Genomic DNA, 23,489 nt, shown 5'->3' on the forward strand with positions numbered 1-23,489 from the left:
GAAAAATGAATAGACATGCAGGAGTATCAAAGAGAAGGGAATATATGTGGAATTCTAAGGCGGGTCATTATAATAGTCTCAGATATCAACTTGGGGCAGTTCCATGAGGGAGGAATTGGAAGGGTGAGATATCATTAGTGCTTGAGAAATTATGAAGGAATATTTGTTAGCAACAATAGTAAGATGTATTCCACTAGTGAAAAGAGGACACAATTTGGTGTAAAGTGGATGACAAACAATATCAAACAGGAACTTCAGGTGAAAAAGAGGTTATGGAAGAGATACAAGGAAAGGGGTGGAGAGCAGATGCATAAAGAATATAAGACTCAGGCCAGGAGAGTGACTAGTATGGTAAGGAAGGCAAAACTAGAATATGAGAAGAGAGTCGCACTAAGATCCAAAGAAAATCCTAGGGAATTTTTTTAGCTATGTGGCCAGTAGAAGGAGAAATGATTGTGGAAGAATGACATTGTTGGATAAAAATGGGAATAGAGTGACTGATGCAGAGGACATAGAGGAGTTGTTCAAAGAACACTTTATTGGAGTATTTCATCCTGGAGTTTTAATACTATAGGAATAGGACAGGTTCGAGGTTGAGATGCAAGAAGAAAATGCATTTCCAATACTGAGTATCCTGAATATCAATAAAGCTATGGAACTGAATGGAATTCCTCCGCCACAAGTTTTTAGAGAATGTGCTAAAGAACACAGCTCCGTTGACATGGCTTTTCAATGAAAGAGTTGCTATGGGAAAGGTACCCAAGGAATGGCAAGAAGGCAAGATAGTGCCGTTGAATAAGGGTGGTAGCAGACTGGCAGTGTCAAATTATAGACCAGTTTATGTTTCATCAGCAGATGTTAAGATCTTGGAAAGATTAGTTAGGAACCATATACAGCATTGGGCAGATGAAAGTGTTATCTAGTAGCAAGGCTTATACGTTGGTCAGACATAACTGGTGATTAGTTTACGGAATTAACAACGCATATAAAGTATATTAATTAAAGGTAACTTTAATGAATAACTTCTATATTTCGGCAACGTCACATTGCCATCTTCAGGAACATAAAGATATGGTATGTGCACGCAGGCGCTAACACAAAGCAAATGAGGAAGAAAGCAAGAAACTAATATTGTTCCTAAAGTCCTAATGGTGCCCTCTGGCGGGCTAATTTGGTAGTCTTGGCAGTTGGGCTGAAGTTCTCATAATGTAAGTCTCCCAAATTTGGGGTAGTTTCATGCACCCAAATTTGTTGAGGTTAGGAACGTTTTTTAGAGCTGCTGAAGATTCTTTGAATAATCTTTCATATTTAAACTTGCTGCGATGAATTATTTTTTGCCTGCATGCACATACCATATCTTTATGTTCCTGAAGATGGCAATGTGACATTGTCGAAATATAGAAGTTATTCATTAAAGTTACCTTTAATTAATATACTTTATATGCGTGGTTAATTCCGTAAACTAATCACCAGAAAGTGTTATCTGTGAGAATCAACATGGATTTGTTAAGGGGTGCTCTTGCTTTAGTAATATGATTGCCTTTGATAATAAAGTGACAAGAGCAGTTGATGAGGGAAAGGCATATACTGCCATTTTTTTGGATTTTGCAAAGGCATTTGATAGGGTACCACATGATATGCTGACACTTAAGTTGCAGCACATGGGTTTAGATATGGGATTCAGGATTGGCTGTGTGATAGGTATCAGAGAGCTGTGTATGGTGGGGCAATATCAAGGAGGCAGAAGGTTACAAATGGGATCACACATGGTTCAGTACTGGGACCTGTACTGTTTAACCTTCATATCAATGACATTGCCAATGGATTGCAAGGGGATGGGTTATTCAGTTGTTTGCTGATGATGTCAAGCTAGGAAGGGTTATTAGTAATAGTGTAGATGTGGCAGCCCTGCAAGAGGATTTGAATAAACTGGATAGATGGGTAAATGAATTGGAATATCAGTTGAATGCAGCAAAATTCACTTCTCAGTATTGCAGCATGCTCTGTTGGAGGAAGTAGGGGAGACAAGAGATCTGGGGGTGATGATTGATAGAAACCTGAAATTCAGGGAACATATTACAAAGGTGGTGAATGTAACCCAGAGTATTGCTGCAATACTGAGAAGGATGCTGACCTGCAGAGATAAAGCAGTCATTATTCCATTGTATAAAGCCCTGATCAGACCACACTTGGACTATTGTTCTCAAATTTGGTCCCCCAGGATTTGAAGGGAATAAATTAACTGTGAAAGGGTACAGAGGCAGATAACAAAGATGGTTTCAGGACTATACAATGTTGGTTATGAGGATCGGCTGAGGGAATGTGGACAGCAGAGTTTAGTAGATAGAAGGAGACGTGATATGATTGAGACTTTTAAACTATTGAGTGGTAGTTACAGGGTTGACACTGGGGAGTTCTTTCACTTGGTGGAATGGGGGAGGGAAGGAGCGAAGACAAGGGGCCATCCCTGGAAGTTACGAAAGGAAGCTGTGAGCAAGAGGGTGAGGAGTGGTTTCTTTGCATGGAGGGTGGTTGAACCGTGGAATGCACTGCCTGATAGCGTGGTGAGAGCACGAATGTTCAAGGAGTGGTAAGATAGACTGTGTTTTCTAGGAAGGACCTCCTGCAATGAGTCTTTTGATTCCATGGAGGCCTGAATCATAATAATAACATTTCCTTTTATTTTGCAAGATGGTGCATTACAGCTTTTAATCTTCCTATTGATGGCATGTAAGTTGCTATAATGATGTCACATCCAGTGGCATGAAGCTGTACTGTTTTAAACAGACCATGAATGATGTGAAAACTCATGGTTCATACACAGACGCACTCAGACCTAGTCACCTGAATTTGAAGAGTATGAAGAAACTTTAGAAAACATAAAAAGCAGGAAACAAAAATGATATTAATGTAGCAGAACACTGGTTATGAGGATAAATCAACAGCATCTGTTCTGCTGAACCTGATGGACAAGAGATTGAGAGAGAGGAGGAGGAGGAGGATGATATGACTTGGACATATAAACTGTTAAGAGGAAGATTTTTCAAAAGGAATGAACAAAGAGCCATTCCTGGAAGTTGTGCAAAGGAGTGCTAAGATGTAGATTTTGTATCAAGAATAGCAGATGTGTGAAAGCAATGACAGAGGGTGGTGCATGTGCAAACAGCAAGCAATTTTAAGGTGTGGTATTATAAACTTTGCTGGATCTAGAGGGGAACCTTGCATGATGCAAATGACTTAATGGAGGCTTTCTGATGATGATCATAATAATATCAGCTGTTTTTGCATTTTTATTTGTATATGCTAAGAGCACATATATAAATGTCACCAACAGAACAATGAGCAATAAAGGAAAAATTATGAATAATAATTGCCATTTGAAATGTTCTATAAAATAGTTTGACAGAACTGAAGAGAAAAAATATTATCATGGAGACTGTAACAATGGCTAAAAGTAGTCGTTGAAAATTTTTTACTTGGTTATATTATAAATTAAAGATACCAAGAAATTATATTCATTATCCAAGTGTAAGCAAACAAAGTTTGCACCTGAAGTATCTTCAGGACTGGGGCAACTCATGGCAAAGGTAGTATAACTTCTCATCACTTGCCTTAGTATCCCATAATGCAAAGCACATCTCCTTGTGGACATGTATAATTCTATGCATTGGGGGAAGGGTCACTGCCCAGACCAGTTTCGACCTTTATTGAGGTGCTGTTTAAGTGAAGACCTCTCCAAAAATTAGGTGGTCCGTCCCCCAGACCACTCCCTACGAGTGACCGTCCAACTGAGCGGTGGTTCCACTCAGTGACAGGCTCACTCCACCACCAAGCAGAGCCATAATCTCAGCAGTAGCACCACTCAGACACAGGCAAAAACCTATCCCCGAGCAGAGCCTCTCGCATCTCAGGGAAAGCAACCACTTCTGCGCAAAAGCACATATCAGTGGTAGCCAAGACCCAGAGGTGGTGATACTAAGATGGAAGTAATGGAGAAGTCATATTTTCCTATATGAGTTGCCAAAAGGTGTCACATTTTATTATTAAAATACTCTGGAAAGATCTTAATATCACCACCTCAGGGTCTAGCTCCCACTGATGAGATCTCAATAAAGGTCGAAATTGGTCTGGGCAGTGACTGATTTCGACGAGCTGCCCCAATCCTGAAAGATACTTCAAGTGCAAACTTTGTTTGCTTGCACTTGGATAATGGATTAAACCAAGTATATAATTTCTTGGTATCTTTAATGCCCAAAATTGTTTGTATCAATCAAAATGAGCCTCCATAGTCCAGTTGATTTCAGAGTCCTATTGTTGAAAAGACCTGAGTTTGAATCTCATTAGCAAATCCTTGTAGATATCCTTGGGTCGGTATGGTGGCATATTATGTCGGTATGGTCGATATTAAGGCACCACTCTCTTCATAGGCATGGGCTCGAATCTCACTTCTGCCAAGAAAGTTTTTGGCAGTCTTTTCCACAGTTATGAAATCACTTTTTTTTTCCTTTTTTGTCACTTGCTTTGTAGTACTCTCTCTGAAGTTTTTTTCATCCATACCAAATCATGGTGACGATCCGAGGGTAGACTAATCTGGATCTTAACTGAACTAATCAGGAACTTATACAATAGAACCATTGCTGCCTTATATATCTGCTGGCAATGTTCCCTGAATTTTCCTTACTATCTTCGTAATATGAATTTTTTTTAATTCATGAAATTATCAATAGCTGCTAATACTTGAAGTAATGAAACTGTACTTATAACATTCTTATACCCTTGGCTTACAAAATCATATCGCGGTAAATAATCTCCAGCAGCCTTAATGTTTGGTTTACAATTATCATAGTTAATATACTAATCGATATTGTTATTCGATTATTGAAAAAAAAAAAAAAAACTAAGATCTCTAAAAATCTAGACCAGGGTGAATGAACATCAATATTTAGTTTGCTTACGACTGTGCCATACGAATATACAAAGCTGATGTCTTTAAGCGTCTTAATACTACAAAACAATTGTGCCACTTGCGAAGCCAATCCACGTTGTTGGCGAAGTTTGTTTACATATTCTTTAACGCACTTTTACTTGACCGCAAAATATATATAACATCCATATGCACAATATATACACATCTGCAGCATATCTGACTAATCTCAGTAATAGTCATTGTATCATTACATAATAATAACAAATGAATTGATTTTTCATTTAATTTTCCAAAGTTTTGCATCGACTGCAAACCAATACATCAACATCATATTCACAAGAAGCTGGCATTTCATATTAAAATAGGCACAAATCGCACTTATTTAGACAGCGCATGTTGTAAGTTAGATACACTTACCTTTATTGAATATTAATAATAATCACAAAAATAAAGTTGTAATACAGAATATAAAACGTAACCCTAATACTCATATAACAAAACTTTTAAACTTGTTTACTTCACTTATTTCATCTAAAGTTTAAAGCGCCATCTCGTGCTCATATTTAAAAGTATATCGTGTTAAATAAAACATTCCAGACCGGTAGCCGAAATTCTGTTTCTACTATCCACAACAATCGGGCAGAACCCTTTACACATATGTTGAGTAATGTTTCCATTACGATATTTGTATTTGCGTACTTTCAGTCTTCTCATTCCAGGAGAGAAAATAAATATAAGTTACAATTAAAAAATGAACAGGATATATACTTGTTTGCCAGCCTCTTCATCGGCGGCTGCTATAATTAGTGATAGACATGGGCCAGCTATCTCTGATTGGCTACCGGTGGAGATTGAACTGTCCACTCAGTCTCCAAAAGCTAGATAGGGTATAAAGGCCTCGCCTACTCCCTATTAGGGAATAAAAGGTGTTAGTTGTTTTTTTTTTTTTTTATATATATCCAAGGCCAGATGTGTTCCGTGCTTTATGTTCAGGTTTAAATGTTTTCTTTCATTTGATATTTTCAAAACGGTGAATGCTAATCCAGGTACGTACATTTCCTTCCTACGATCCAAGTTTGAAAAAACCTGTCAACAAATCTGTTTTGAAGATTAGTTATATAAAATAAATAAGTAATGCTGGTAAAGGATCAAATATTTTCCTTAGCTCGAGGCGATATGGTCGCAAGTCATAAATCAGTACGAGTATATACTGTATTAATCACAAGGATTAAAAAAAAGTCTATTTTATTATATTTTAATTAATTTTACTCTTTGTTTATAGTTAAATTATCCAGTGAAAAAATTATAACATAAAATTGATTTACTGTAATAAATGATGAAACATGAATATACTGTGAATACAAAACGAAAAAGTTTTATAAATGAAATTGATAAAAAATGCTAACAAACACATAGCTACCATGTGTCGGCTACCATTTAGTAGCCTGATATCCAAACAATAACAAACGTGTCCTCCTTGAGGCAGTGTGCCGAGCCCATGTGTTATCGGATGGCGTATAGAGCGATATGAGCAAGAGTCACAGGGGCAAATTCTCCATGCTTGCTATGAAAGCTCGTTAATTGAGAAAGCAGTAATATTTATTTGTTAATAAATACATGCATTTATAAACATTCCATTTAGGCTTTTATTTTTGTAGACAGAAGACGTCTTAACTTGCGCGGCAATAGTTGAGCTTTGCGTTGTGTATCGAAGGCCGATGCGTGCTCGTCTAGTCAAAACTACCTTGGCTTGCTCGGTTGTAGGAGCTTCCAGGTCCCCGCAGCTGCAGCACTGTGAATTCATGCACGCACATAGCTATTTCCAATCCCTTCACGTCGTCTTAAACACAGGCCATGCGCAGTCAACGTAGCTCTTGCCAGTGAGCTTCAGCCAACCTTTGCAAGTGTGCATGTTGCTTGGTAAAATTAAGTTACAACCAACTTTTCATGACGCTGTTATTGACCAGTTCATAAAGAATAACTGTAGAGTAGAATTTGTATTCAAGTAGCTAAATTGAAAAAGATAGAATATCATTTGTGAAATAAGTGATGTATTTGTATGATTAAATTTACATAAATTTCTAAATATATAGTTTTAAACGGTCATTAATTCATTATTCCGCAAATCAGACTTCAATCACACCTCTCACTCTCCCTAAATGATAATAAGAGCAGCCCTGAATTTCAAGACCAGCATTCGCTCCTGAAGAGTCACGAGTCGAAAATAACATAACACGTTTAATGGAATGGCCTTCATAAGTACGAGTGGTCGTAAATGGTCTTAGAGAATCTGTATATATAATATCCTATATAAGTTATGTAACAACCTATACTTGCCTATATAATTACTTCTTTATAGAAAAATGTGCATCATGGCAGAGATTCAAAGGCAATGCTCAGGATACTTAGCAGTTCGCCATTTATCGACTCTTAGGAACGAAGTATGAACAGAAATCGTGTGCGCGTAGCGATCATAGAGGAACAAAAACGAAAATACCAGCTAAGTGGGGGGAGAAAATATAGTCTATTGGATCTTGATGACAGAAAGAGAGAGAGAAGTTAGAATATTTAATAAGGCCGCATTTGGACTATTGTGCACAGATCTGGTCGCCAGGATATCTTGGTGATGCGGAAGTGGTAGAGAGTATTCAGAGGCGGGTTACAAAGATTGTTGCAGGTGTGTGGGATGTTCCCTATGAAGATAGATTGATGATCTATGGGCTCCAAAAACTAGCTGATAGACGTAGGAGAGGAGATATGATAGAGGTATTTAAATTGTTAAAGGGATTTTACAGGATTGATACTGATGATATTCTTAAGACCAATGCAGGATGTGAGAGAACGAGGGGCCATCCCTGGAGATTGTGTAAGAGTGTGGTTAACAAGGGTGTTAGGACTAGATTTTTTACTTGAAGGGTTGTGAATGGGTGGAATGCTTTGCCAGAACTGGTTGTGAATGCTTCAACTGTGAATGAATTTAAGGAGAGGTATGACAGGTATTGTGTAAATAATGGTCAGTGTGTCAATGTCGGGTCTCCCACGATGAGTCTTTTGACTCCATGGAGACACCGTTAAAATAATAATAATAATAATAATCCAAGAAAGACGGATAACGATAACACTAATGTGCATCATCTCTTGGAGAAATGATAGTTTCGAATGAAAAGCAACAAGAACACAAAAATCTGAAATTTAGGCTAGGTTCTTACTAGCAAACCGAGGAAGTATAATCACAAGATTAAAAAAGCATTCGCGCAAGAAGTACTTCCAATTAGCAATTAGACTAAAACGTTAAAAATGTAAACTATATTGCTGTGTTGCAAGGTAAGCCAACAAAATTTGCTGCAGACTGAAATGTACTTCATTTTAACGAGATCTGCACAAATCGGCCATATGTTTACACCATAGTTGTAAATATGTGGCCGGATCTCTTCTCCAAAGTAATTTTTATAATTTTCATTTGCGCACAGCAACTGCCAAAATGTAAATTTTTGACAGATTTGTCATAGCATAATGAGCTTGGAAAACTCGCAATCACTACAGAAAAACTGCAGTGAAATTTTAATGTGTCGAGCAATTAAACTGCTTGGCTTACATTATTCGAAATATTACAAAGTAAACAACTCTATTGTAAAATCCAGATACAGTTCCTTTTTCTAAAAATTTTTAAGATGCTTTCCGAATTACTCTGCCTTCGGCAAAGGCATTTCGTTTTTTTCTCCAGGAGGAAATGTGGATATTCATTCTTTAATTTATATCAATCATAGAATAAACATGGCAGTCACTCAATTATACTAGCTGTTAATGTGAAGACGAGATAATGGCAGTCGCTTACATATTCATGTATGTACTTTCGTCAATACGCATCAACTAGAGCCCGAACTATTCTTCCACTGGCAAAGTGCAGACCGATGTCGATTTGCATTAATAGATATTCAAATATTGATTAATCCATGATAATTAATCAATGTCTAAATTTGGTTGATAAAAAAAGGTAAAGAGATGTGTTAAAATCGTATCTACTAATTGTATCTCAGTGGAAGTGGTGTTTGCGCTAAACTGCCGAAGGTAGACTGAAGTTCAAGTCTAGTGGCCGAATGGAGGAACATTTTCTGACTTTTTTCGACCGGTTCCTGGGTTAGTCTTTAGCGCGGGCAAGCGCGTTTTATCTCAAGAAAATCGACGGTTGAACCCACACTATTTTATACATTAAAAATGTGTTACGGTTAGAGACCATGGGGAACTACCTGTGCAGCCGTCTCTTCGCTGTGGGCCGTTTAAGCTGGTGATAGCCATGGGCAAGCTATCTCTAATTGGCTGCCAGTGGAGATTGAATTGCTCACCTCAGATAGGGCTAAAACGGCCTCGCCTACTCCCTATATGGGAATAAAAAGCGTTAGCTGATTTTCTTTTTTTTACTATGGATATTTATATTAGATGCGCATCAGAAGGGATAGGTACCCCAATATTCTTTATATCTAGCGATTCAACTAACGAACCACTAAAAAAATCAGCTAACGCCTTCTTTTCCCGTCTAGGAAGTAAGCAAAGCCATTTTAGCTCTATCTAACTTTTGGAGACTGAGTGGGCAATTCAATCTCCACTGGTACCCAATCAGAAATAGCCAAGGCTATCACTGATTAAGCGGCACGCGGTGAAGAGAGATGGCTCAACAAGTGTAGCCATCTCGTGGTCCCTAACTCTAATACAATATATTTAATGCCTGAAAGAAAATGCGATTCTATGGTTGATTTTCTTGAGTATACAGGACGAAAAACCCGAATTTCCGGGAGAAAAAACCCGCTTGCCCGTGCTGTAGATCGACTAACTCGGGAACCGGTCGAAAAAAGGCTTAGAAGAATTTCCTCTACTCGCCTTCGTGCAAGCACTGTGGTGTACAAATGCCACATCCATGGAGCTACACAGGCTACCCTAACTAACCACTTGGGATGTTAATTTTTTGTCCAAAATATTAAGCTGTTTGCATCATAGCACTATGCTACCCGAACAAACAGCGTTCTAAGTTCGATTCTAGTAGCTGTCTTTCTAACTTTTTATAAGCATTTCCTCACCCGATTCTATAGAGAAGTGGGTGCAGAAGTTATTATTCTTTTTTTTCCTCAGTAAACTGGGTTTTTGATTCTGCAACTTAAGAAAAATTAACCATAGACCCCGTACTGTTTCAGGCAATAATATAATATAATAATAATATATTTTTATGCAGTAGTTTTTTATGGGTAGTGACCATGAGATGGTATCAGTTGTTTGCCATATGCTCTTTACAAGCTGCCGTTTCAGCTCGATAGTTTGTCAAGCTATTTCTGATGGTGTACTGGTGATGGAGATTGACTGCCTGCAGTGTTTAAAAGTTAGATAGGACTAAATGCGCCTCGCACACTCCCTTTTGAGAATAAAAGGCGTTAGCAGATTAAATATAAGTAACAAACGCTTATAAGGTTCATGTCAGTCATATTTTCACAGCTAGTGATTTCTTGAAAACAATGTAAAACAAATAGGGAGGAATCTGAATAGCTCATATTTGGACTACTACAACACAACACATTATTAGCAATGTAAATAGAAGAGAAGGAAATGAATCGCGAACATAATGCTCTGGGGAAATTTTGGGAGAAAAAGTACAAAAGTGAGTAGTACTGATAATAATAGCAAAGCTAATAATACTTGCCAACATAGGGGGAACCTTTCTTTTCAGAACACGAACAAAATTACTGACTTGTAATGAATAATTACTAGTCATTACTCACACCATAGACTATATTGTTGTTTATATTGACATTTTTCGAATAATTTGACCGGTTCCCCGAGTTAGTCGATCTCTGGCACGAGCAAGAGGATTTTTCATCCCGTAAACTCTAGAAAATCGGCTGTAGAACTCACACTATCTCAGACAATAAATATTTATCGTCTAAGATAGTATGTATATATATAGTGTTGAATTAGGGACCACGAGATGGCGACACTATATCAGCCGTTTTTCTTCAGCGGTTACCTGATGGTAGTCTTCGGCCAGATGTCGCTGATTGAGTGCTGGTGGTGATCGAACTGTCCCTCAGTCTCCAATAGTGAGATATGGCCTCACATACTCCATATAAAAGAATAAAAGGCGTTAGCTGATTTTTGAACTTGGGTTTTTCTTCTGCAAGCTCACGAAAATCGACTGTGGGACTCGCACGATTTCAGTTATAATGATATACTGTGTTAAGGACCACCAGATGGTAGCACTTGTCTCTCTTCACCGGATGTCGTTTATAATTAGATAGTCTTACACCATCCATCTGGAGATTGAACTGCCCCCCTCAGTTCCCGAAAGTTAGATAGGGCTTAAACGGCATGCCTACTCCTTAAAAGGAGTTAGCTGATGATTTTTCTTTGATAGGTCCTCTCTCTCTCTCTCTGACTAGATACCGGTGGAGCTTGAATTGTCCCATCAGTCTTCACGTAAATTATTTATTACTTATTTTACAAGTTTATAAATGTCTTTGTGATATAATAATTTAAACTCCGGCGTGTGACTATCACCCAGATTATAGGAGGCTTAAAGTAGATTGAAATAGGTCTTAAGGGAGAGTTCCACATTTTTAACCTTCAACCAACTCATGGCACTAATGTGCGATAAAACACACAGACACACGACTCTATATTTAAAGACTATGGGCACTATCTGCGCTTTCTTTGATATCTGCCCAACATCTCTTCCTGTTTGGAAAACTCATTCAGCATGTATGAACGTGACATAGCTACAGCTGTTGTAAGGTGTGACGTCATTACCTTCAGCGAATGGAAATTCTCCGCGGTCCAAAATTCCGAACTCAACATGGACAAATGGTCACACGTTGCTATTCTGGTTCGCTCGTTGGTAATATTCGCTGTTTTTGGAATTAATAAAGATATTAAATGCACATAAAATATAATGAGTGAGCGCAATGAAATGTGTCAGTGGCCACTAAAGTAAATTTAATACACAAATGTTAGTGTAGACGTTTTTATGCAGTAGTTTTTCCTCCCTCAACATTAAAGAATTATATCCTTCTTTTGTATTGTTTATGATTACAAACATATTTTTAATTTATCTGCTTTAATATGGCAACAAATTTTGTTTAACTTTAGCTTTTTAATTTATGAATTTTCGCAGGTTTAACTAATCAGCATAGAGGTATGATTTCTTTTATTCATACCAAACCCACGTCACAGTTTATTGCCAACAAGAAACGAAAGTCAACATAATTGAATATGTAACACACCAGAGAAGTTCAGATATGCTTATTCCGTAATTTATGTGCAATGAACGCTGAAACGCAGTTGTCGAAGGTAAGTTTGCTGCATTTCGCTATAAAGTTATATTTGCATTAAAGCAGTAAAAAGTGCCATGTGAACATAGTACAATAAAAAAAAAATATCATGAATTACCAATAGAAAAAAAAAATCTAGTAGAACTCTGTGTGTGTATGTAGAAAGATCAGGGAATGCCTGCATAAGGAAGATTGATGTAGGGTGGTATTTTTGGACTTTGCAGGAATTGTATAGCAGATTGATTATCAGAATGCTCACAGAACCACTCCACTGCTCCACCGAAAGTTATTATTGAAGCTGTTGTAGCAGTTAGCAAATGCAATAGAAAATTTAGCATGTCATTCTTTACTGGTATGGCACAAAGCGATCTTTTTTCTTTCTTTCTCTTTTTTTTTTTAAATAATCCCTCAAATCTTGCAGGTAATAAGATGGACTGAGTTTTAATAGTATTGAATTTCACTAAAATGTCTTCACCTCACTTGAGAATGCTGAGGTCAGTATTTAAGTCATTGGTTATGGATGGTGTTGAAATTCCTATCATTTGAGTGCTACAGGGTTTCTCAAATGAAAAAAGGAATGGAGAGTACTACCTTCAACAAAGCTAGGGATTTGAAGTCAGAGATGGGGGGGGGTTCATTGATATAAAGGAGGGAGAGTATGGATGAGAGTTAAGTTTCCTGGAGTAAGCATGGATAAAGAAATCTGATGAGAGGAAGCGATCCAGCATGATATGCACTGAATGACCAGAGAAAAAGCTCAATCCACTCCCAAATGACAGGAGGGAGCTCATAACATGGTAGCTTGTTCAGAAGGTCTCAATAACTGACACGTTCAAATGCCTTTGAAATATGTAGAGTGATTATACTGATTTTTTTCTAAATCTTTCTATGGCTTATTTCCAAAGATGGATAAGGTTAGTGAGGAGGTCTGCTGTAGAATGAGATTGGCAGAATCCATACTTGTAATTTTTAATTAATTTGCAGGCCTTTAGATAGTGAAAAATCTAGTTGTTGATAACCTTCTTCATCATTTTTGAGAGTACTGAAGTACAATGTGATGATAGCTTGATGGCTTACTTTTATCTCCTCTTTTGTACAGGCTGAATAAATTGCTTCCATGTTCTTGGATAGTTGCTGGATGAACATGAAAGCCTACATATGCAATATGGAATGGTGCCAGTTCTGGAGCACAACTAGCAGAATACTATCTAGACCAAGAGACTTATTAGTATCAGGTTTTGTCAGGATTTTTCTGATTTCCTTCTGGTAAAAGATTAAAGGAGGCATGCAGTGGGCAGTTTGCAATAGTGCAGGAGGTGATTTCCCTTTTGGTCATCTAAATAAGAGTTGGAGATGAAGACTGATGCCAAGAGGTTTGCCTTATCCGTGGATGAGGTTACCAAAGTACCATCAGGATGTGAGAGAGGTTGGAACAAGGAAGGGCAGAAATTGCACCCAGTAGTGTTAGCGAAGAACCAGAAAGCAAGCTTATTGCATTTCATTCTTATGAAGTCTGCTTTGAAATCACTGATAATTTTTTTTTACAATCTGTTTTGGGCTGTAATTTAAGCTGAACAAGAAGCTGGAGTGTTTGATTTAAACCATTGGAAGCATATTTTCAAGCAAAGCAGGGCTTGGATAAGGGTTTGGGATTTTCAGTGTAGTGAGGACTGAAGATCTTCATTTCAGTGTAGAAATGTTTAGGCACTAATGCCAAAACATTTCTATACCTTTATTTCTCTCATAGTTGATAGTTATGGTGGGCTGTAATCGTGGAGGATTTGAATTGGGATTTGGTTAGGAATAGCAGATTGAGTTTTGATATCACGAATTGGTAGCATATACCAATGTTTGTATATGATGCCTTGGAGTTTGGTGAAATGAATGTGATATTGTTTTCAATGGGAGAATTTTTATAGGATTTTGGAGGGGTTTTTTTTTCCATTTTTCATATTTACAGTATTTAAATTAAGGGGATATTAAATCCCACATTATTTCAAAGCCAAATAAGAAACTCAAAGATAAGAATCAAAGAGTTTCATGCCGAATATATAGCAAACTATAAAAGTTTTGGCGGATTGTAGCGCAAGCTAAAGCACGTAGTTCAACACTAGGGCAACTCGTAGCAAAGGTGGGTAAAGTTCTGATCACTATTCTTAGTATTTCCCATAATGTAAAACATATCTCCTAGGAGATATATGATGTTTTACATTATGGTGGAAGGTCTCCCCCAGACTCAGCATGAAACTCTTTGATTTCTATCTTTGAGTTTCTTATTCGGCTTTGAAATAATGTGGGATTTAATATCCCCTTAATTTAAATAATGTTACATTGCCAAAGTGAAGCCTATTGGCTCTTTATTTAAGTAATTTATTGGTGCACCTTTTTGATAACTCGTATAGCAAAGTATATAAGTACTCTTCACCATAACCTCAGTATTACCTGGTCTACCTACTCACTGATGAGATACCAAAGAGGATTGAAACTGGTGTGGGTTAGGCTTGGGTTCTGAGAGGCTCTGCTTGAGGATAGGTTTTTGCTTGTCTGAGTGGAGCCACCGCTGAGATTATGGCTCTGCTTGATAGTGGGGGTGAGCCTGCCACTGGGTAGAGCCAATGCTGAGAAGTTCTCGGTGACAGGGTGAGCCTGTCACTGAGTGGAACAATGCTGAGATGGGTGATCTTTCGGGATCGTCTAATTTTTAGAGCCCGCTTTGCCTATAGGAAGGTTGAAACCTGTCTGGGTAGTAACCTTCCACCATAATGTAAAACATCATACATCTCCTAGGAAATGTGTTTTACATTATGGGAAATACTAAGAATAGTGATCAGAACTTTACCCACCTTTGCTATGAGTTGCCCTAGTGTTGAATTATGTGCTTTAGCTTACGCTACAATCTGCCGAAACTTTTATAGTTTGCTATATATTCGGCATGAAATGCTTTGATTCCTATCTTTGAGTTTCTTATTCAGCTTTGAAATAATGTGGGATTTAATATCCCCTTAATTTAAATAATGTTACGTCCCCGAAGTGAAGCCTATTGGCTCTTTATTTAAGATATTTACAATAATCTTACAATTTATTCAACCCTTCAGTTATAACTCACTGTTCTGATAATCAAAGGGTCGAATAATTGAAGTACAATTACGTGACCCTTACATGTCTACTGACTTCCAGAAGTCAGTAGACATGTAAGGGTCAGTTAATTGAAGAGTTGTTGTTTTGAAGGTCAGATAAATGATAGGTTGCTGTATTGTTATTTTTTATGGGCAATTTTTTTTTTTTTTTTTACTCCCACAGTGATGCTAATATTTGTGTGACTGTCTTTCATGATAGAGTTAATGGGGAACATTTAAATAGGAACTTGTGCATATAACTCCTGTATAGGGAATGCCTAGACTCAACTCCAAGTGTGGCTTCAGACAGTTTCCTCCTGCACACCATTATACTCGACCCCTTTCAGATATTACTTGGCAGAGCAAGCAGGAGGATTATTTGCCAGCTTATTGGGAAGCTTCCAACAATGTGTACTTGCTGAACATGCCCAGCAAGGCCATCACCTGCACTGCATATGGGAAGAAAGGGGGGGGGGGAACAGAAACCAGGGACCCTACTCTGGAGATGAAACACAGCAGTAACCACTTCACACCTCCAATAAGCAGGGTGGCAGTGTTTCACTCAGTGATAAAAAAAAACATCTTCTACCTAAAGTATCGATCATATGCATGGTTTCCAGACTGGTGGAAGTGGTGTGTTTGTTGAAAAGGAGTTTCTTATCCAATAATACCCTAAGATATTTGGTCTCTGATTGCCACGGGATCTTTTGACCAGAGAGCAGGATGTCTTCTTTGTTGCAGATTTTTCTTCTTGAAAACATTATGGCTGAGCTTTTGAGGGGGTTCACTTGAATTACTTTGTGCTTAAATCATTTCTGAGGATGTGGACATTTTTAGCCAGGAAACTGAGCATTTGTTAACCAATCATGATGGCATCATTAAAATTCGAACGAAATTAGGAAGAAAGTCGACTTTGATCCGTGATCATTATTAGGTGCTGATGACGTGATGTCACAGGAGAAGAAAAGCCCACCCTCCCCTCTTTTTTTGTGAAAAAAAAAAAAAACCTACTTGGCTTTGATTCTACCATTCTTCGAGTGTGAGGAAATAAGTGTTAAATACGCTTGATCTTGATACCAGATTTCTCCAAATCCAGATCACTTTTTTTAATTCACAAAGCATTTTTTTTTTTTTAACAATAAGGGCACAGCAGATGGTGATAGTATGATTATGTTTTACTTTTGCATAATTAGGATTTCTGTTGCATATTGACTAGCATATGATTGGTGTGGCCTGCTGGCAGCTCATAAGTAAATTGTGTGCACTGCCACATTTGTACCTGTTCTCACACAGAGATAATCTTCCAGGTTGGTTACACATGTAACTGGTAATGTCATTAATGCTCTAAGAAATTTGTTTCAGGAACACACAGAGGACATCTTCCGTCTTAAATGTCCAGTAAAGTAACTAGATATTAACCCAACTGAAAACACCTATGAGATGTTCTGGAACATGATGTATAGACATTGTACCCTTTCACATTCATGGCTAGTAGAATACATTAGAGACATCACATAGATATCTAGTGGAGTTAATGCCACGTTGGGTGCAGGTGATTATGCACTTGAAAGAACCTCAACATGGTATTAAGCAGTTGGTAATAGTGTTATGTCTGCATAGTATTAGCAAGTGGAACAAAGAATCTCAGTATTATTATTATTTCCCAAGACCTCATGGAGTCAAAACCTCATCTGGGAGGTCCTTTTATCACACACATCTCATCATACCGTGTCTTAAACACACTCAAACTCCTTGCAGACACCACACTCTCAGGCAGGGCATTCCAATCATTCACAACTCTGCACGAAAAAAAAACCTGCCTCTCACTCCCCTACTCACACCCTCTTTATACAGTTTCCAGGGATGACCTCTGGTTCTCCCCTGATCTCCCACTGTTCTCTGTAAAACTTCTCCACCATTGATCTTATAACAACCCCTTACCAACTTGTAGGTCTCTATCATATCTCCCCTCTTCCTTCTCTCCACCAGACTCTGCAAATTACATCTTCTCAATCTTTCCTCATACTCAACATTCCAGAGGTCAAAAACTACCTTAGTCAGTCGCCTTTGGACCCTTTCCAACATCTCTTCATCCTTCTGAAAACCAGGTGACCAAATCTGGGCACAATAGTCCATGTGTGGCCTAATCAAAGCCTTATACAACGGAACAAGAATCTCCCTACTTCTACATGTCAGTGTCCTCTGCATCATTCCCAGAAGCCTTTGTGTTGTCTTCACAATTTTGGCGATGTGCCCACTAAATTTTAGATCCTTATCCACTATCACCCCCAGATCTCTTATTTCCTCTACCTCCAACAATATATTCTCACCAAGCATAAATTCTGCATCCCATCTTTGTTTTCCAAATTTTAAAACCTTCCATTTTGCAACATTGAACTCACATCCCCAATCACTCAATTTATTCAAGTCTCCTTGCAAGGCCACAACATCTTCACTACTCTTTATGCTTCGTCCCAACTTTGCATCATCTGCAAACAACTGAATATCTCCATCCAAATCTTCGCCAATATCATTAATATACAAGTTAAATAGTAATGGCCCTAAAACAGACCCCTGAGGCACTCCACTAGTGACTTTCCTTTTCCTGGATATTACACCCCCATGCACAACACGTTGATACCTATCAGATAGCCAGTCTCCAATCCAATGCACTAATCTAATATCCAACCCCATCTGCTCTAGTTTGACTGTCAACTTATCATGAGGTACTCTATCAAAAGCCTTTGCGAAATCCAAGTATATTACTGTGTATCCTTCTCCTCTGTCCAAGGAAGCAGTCACTTTATTGTAATAAGTAAGTAGATTACTAAAACATGACCTCTCTTTAGCAAATCCATGCTGTCCATCAAAGATTATACCATTGTTGTCAACTCAACTCTGGATCCTAGTTCTCACAAGCTTCTTCAACAACTTAACCACAACACATTCTTGGAAGCTTTTCCATGCATTATGGGATACTAAGGCAAGTGATGTGAAATCATTAGCTTCTATATATGAGTTGCCCAGTCCTGAAAATAGTTCAGGCACAAACTTTGTTTGCTTACACTTAGATAAAAGATTAAACCAAGAATATAATTTCTTGGCATCTTTAATTTATAGTAAAACCAAGTGAAAAAACTTTCAACAAATGAACAATTGCATGTGAGTTATAAACCTGGTTATCACTAAAATTCTCTTTCAGTATTATTATCTTTCTTGTACAAATCCTCTACATATACTCTTTCCATCTTTTTTTTTCACTGCTTCTTCTATTAAACATTTTCCCAAATTACTTTTTACAACTCCTAATCTAAGGATAAACTTCCCTGTAACTTTATTTATATTTCTAACCAGATCTCGTTCTACTTGTAATATTGCTTTCTTCAATTTCCTTGCACCTTTTGTTTAGATGTTTTTCCTTATCTTTCCTACCTTTCTTTGGAAATCCACTCAGTTGTCTAATCCTTTCTTTGTTTTTCTGAAGTTTCATTTTTCTACTTTACTCTGCTTCTTCTGGCAGCCATTTACAATAATATTAAATTGTATTATTAAAATACAATAAATGTTTAAAATACAGTAAATGTTTACATTGGTTTTAGTTTAAGATGTACTATGAATAGCATATAATAATAATAATAATACTGTTTTAAAATTCAAATTTTATTGCTAAAAATAGGTGTCTCCTGAGTGACTTTCTTGATGCTAGATCAGCAGAAATATGACATCTTGGTTAGCTTCTAGATGCCAAGAAGAGGAACTGTTGTACAGCTAGTTTCTGAGTTGGTCAATCTGTGGCACAAGTAGGTATTTTTTTTACCCCTCCTCCTTGAAGGAAACTGTTTTTTTAATTTGCACCTGAGAAAAATTGACCATTTTACACATCTAAGTGAGACAGGAAATTGTATTATTGTTTTAATCCATTCTGTTCATTCACTGCTTTCCAGGCAAAAAATCTAGTTCTCATGCTGCTAACAACACTCTTACCCAACTTCCAAGGATGACCTCTGCTCTGCTCCCTCTAACCAAATGTTGAAACATTTCCCCTGCATCATATCTCCCTTTTTCACCTATTAACCAAATTATGTTCAGTGACACTAAACACAATATCCAGTAGGATAAAACTCATCTTTTCCATAGATGCAGGTTTAAATATGAACACCTTTTCAAAGAAAGTTGTGAAGCCCTTTTACATTGGCCAAATCTGAATCGGAATGATTGTCTCTCTCTCCCAAAAGTTTGGGAGATTCGTATCTTATGTAATCAAAAATAGTTTTTAATAGTATTTTTAATAATACTAATTATTTATTAATACTAATTTCTCAACAATTTTTAATTGGTAAAAAAGTTAATTACTGTGGTTATTGTGTAATTTATTATTTATAACAGAGTTCCATCCAGTATCCTGTCAAATGCCTTCGCAAAATCGAGCAGCATCATCATGTAGCCATTCCCCTTTATCCAACTCAGTTGTCACTCTATTATAAAAAGTTAGTCAATTACTAAGGCATGACCAATCTTATCCACTCATTCCTGAATTCTCTTTTTGACCAACTTTTCCAGTACTTTTACCACCATTCCTGAGATAGTAATTAGTCTATAAATTGCTATCATAGACTAGGTCCTCATTTATGCAAAGTTCTTTGGTTAAGGTTAACGATGATAAGTTCACAACGACGCCATCTTGATTTAATTGCAGCCGCTGCATAGCACTGCATTGCAGGAGGATTTCAAATTTCTTTTGGTGCCGGTTTTTAACTTTAGCGAATTCTTTATTGGCTGTAGAGTCGAAGATTCTCTCCAGGATATCCCATAGCTACGGGTTCAAAATGTCAGATAGTATATCACGTAGTGCACTGATCGAAGAATTTATTTTTGAAAGTTTTCGGTGAGTAGCGTATATCTGTTCCTGTAATAGTGTTAAAAACCAGCACCAAAAGAAATTGAAATCCTCCAGCAACGCAGTGTTACACAGCGGCCGCAATTACATCAAGATGGCATTGTGAACTTATCATCGTTAACCTTAACCAAAGAAGCCACAAGCGCATTAAGTCGTGGACACAATTTTGCCAAAACTCCTAAAGAAGTTCCAAAAACCAAATTAATGGCTTCCATTGAACATGGAATATACGACCTGCCTCCAGCAATAGCCAATAATATTAGGTTAGACGTGGCCAATATCCTAATCCATTCTAAGCCTCCCAAAAATAATATCCCACATAAAGAAATAATGTCTCTAAAAGAGCTACGCAATATTAACCACATTACGATAACTAAATCAGACAAAGGAAACGCAACTGTAGTAATGGATACAACAGAATATGAAAACAAAATGCACATACTTCTCCAAGACCGGTCAACATATCTAATTATAGATCGAGATCCCACGAACTCACAAAAGAATAAGGTGTGCAAGTTATTGAACAAAGTCACTTCCTGGCCAAAAGAAACAATCAACAAACTCAAACCCTTTCACATTAAAACACCCAGAATATATGGAGCTCCAAAATTTCACAAACAAGGTACTCCTTTAGATATATGAAGAGCCAAAGGCTTCAATTCGGCGACATATATAACTTGTTTATATATGTATATCCCTTAACTTAAACAAGGTACACCTTTATGCCCTATTGTAGATAGTATAAATAGTCCTACATATAAACTAGCTAAACATTTAGCCAAACTACTAGCCACTTGCATAAACAATTCTCCCTCTTTTGTTAAAAATTCTACCCACCTAAAAAGTATTTTAGAAAACTGCACCTTAAATAGTTCATACCTAATGGTGAGTTTTGATATCACCTCATTATTCACTAATGTACCATTGACTGAAACACTTAACTTATTATCACAATTGTCCCATGATATATTTCAGCTATTTAAATTCACAGTACAGGCAGGTTATTTTTACATGGAAAGGGAAAATATACAAACAATTAGATGGGACAGCTATGGGATCCCCCCCCCCTTTCTTCCCCCTTAGCCAACTTCTACATAGAACATCTGGAAAAGCTAGATGTTCTATGTAGAACATAGAACATCTGGAAAAGCTAGCTATCAACACAGCCACTCTCAAACCTAGTCTCTGGCTACGCTATGTTGATGATGTGTTTGTTATTTGGCCACATGGCCCAGACACATTGAATACATTTTTAGTACATCTAAATAGCCAGCACCCTAAAATCCACTTTACAATGGAACTAGAAGCCAATGACTGCCTGCCCTTTCTGGACACACACTAATCACATGTCTTCCAGAAGGTTCCTTATCATTTTCGGTTTATAGAAAACCCACATATACAGGGAGATATTTACACAAACAATCGCACCATCACCCTTCTCAACAATAGGTATCTTAAAAACACTAACCCATAGAGCTAGAGTAATCTGTTCCAATGACATTGCTCTCACCGCTGAACTTTCTCGCCTGCACTGCACCTTCCTAACCAATGGCTATAATCCCCATAAGATAGACAAAATACTTAATGCTACCCAGAAATCCCCTCCCCCCACTATCTACCACAGAAGACTACAACAAAACTATCACCATCCCATACATTAAAGGCACATCTGAAAAAAAGATATCCAGGGTGCTTAACAAACACTAACTGTGCATCGTATTTAAACCTTATGTGAAATTGGCAACTCGTCTGTTCACCTAAGGACAGATTCACTCCTTTATCACATGCAGGAGTCCATGAAGTGCCCTGTTCTTGTCATCGAGCCTACTACTGACAGACAGGAAGAACTGTGGACATCCGTCTCAGTGAACACAAAAAATATATCCGGCACTATGGCAAGTCAGGTCTGGCAGATCATGCTTTGGATACCCCAGCACACAGGATCAATTGGAAAAAAACAAAAGTACTGCACAGAAGCTTCTACAAGTCAGAGAGGTGTTGTTCCTGGAATCAACAGAAGCTTTAAAACATACCCAAAACCTGATCAACTATGGCTGTATAAATCTACCAAAGATTTGGGAGACTGTCATCCTAAGACCAAATTAATATTCATTTTAATTTATTTTATTTTATTTTTTTTCAAAACTTTCAAGGACTACTATATGTTTTTTTCAGAACTTTGGACCACTGTTTTTTTTTTTTTTTAAACTTAGATGGCACCATATTAGGACTTTAGTCTTGTGTTGCATGCTACAATTACTTATACTAGCCCCACTGTTACACCGAATTGTGGTTGTCTCTCATTTGTAACAAACTTTGTTTGTGTGCTCTGAAGATGCTAGATATAATACCAGCGAAATATTAGCTTTTAAGTTAATAAGTAGTTATTTTCTTATCAATCGTGTTCAATTCAATACTGTTAAAATTCAATTCAGCATGTTGTGTAGGATATATTTTGCATGAAGAATTGCAAATGAAAAAGCTTTGTGCAAGATGGGTGCAGCACTTGCTCACGGCAGATCAAAAACGCACTCACATGAAAATCTCTGAACTGTGCTTGGAGTGTTTTAACAAGAATAAAACTGATTTTGTGCATCAATGTATTACTATGGATGAGACTTGGATTCACTATTACACACTAGAATCCAAACAGCAGTCAAAACTGTGGACAGAAGCTGGTTGTTCAGCGCCAAAGAAGAGAAGGTCGGTTCCATCAGCAGGAAAGGTCATGGCATCGGTGTTTTGGGATGCTAAAGGCATTTTGTTTTTACCCTTTTGAAAAGGGTAAAACAATAACCGGGAATATTATTCTGATCTTTTAACCAGACTAGACGAAAAAATTCATGAGAAAAGACCTAGTTTTCAGAAGAAAAAAATCATCATTCATCAGGACAATACACCCACCCACAAAGGTGTTTTGGCAATGTGAAAATTAAGGGCTCTGCACTATGAATTGTTGGCACATCCACCCTATTCCCCAGATTTGGCTTCCTCTGACTTCTATCTCTTCCCAAAACTAAAACTCTTCCTCGTTGTCAGCATTTTTCTTCGAATCAAGAGGTGATTGCAGCTGTAAAAGGGTATTTTGCAGATCTTACTGAGAACCGCTACAGGGACGGGATAATGGCGCTGGAGCATCACTGGAATAAATGTATTAGTTTTAAGGGAGATTATGTTGAAAAATAAAAATAATTTTGAAATTATAAATTCGTTTTTTCATTGTTAGGCCAAGAACTTTT

At 37.5% G+C, this 23,489-nt stretch overlaps 1 protein-coding gene across 1 annotated transcript in view; it reads left to right on the forward strand.

Moving 5' to 3' along the window:
- The first annotated feature begins 11,874 nt into the window (after window positions 1-11,874).
- LOC150109556 (uncharacterized) overlaps window positions 11,875-23,489 on the forward strand; it is a 108,310-nt gene continuing 96,695 nt past the window's right edge. Inside the window, exons 1-3 of the mRNA XM_090413570.1 lie at window positions 11,875-11,915; window positions 12,081-12,256; window positions 19,030-19,153. The gene's annotated coding sequence lies outside the window, so the exon portion shown is untranslated. The remainder of the gene's footprint in view (window positions 11,916-12,080; window positions 12,257-19,029; window positions 19,154-23,489) is intronic.

Source organism: Typopeltis vanoorti, chromosome 2, assembly GCF_054136105.1.
Source record: "Typopeltis vanoorti isolate ZY-2024b chromosome 2, IOZ_Tvanoo_1.0, whole genome shotgun sequence".
In the NCBI taxonomy this organism is placed as follows: Eukaryota; Metazoa; Arthropoda; class Arachnida; order Uropygi; family Thelyphonidae; genus Typopeltis; species Typopeltis vanoorti.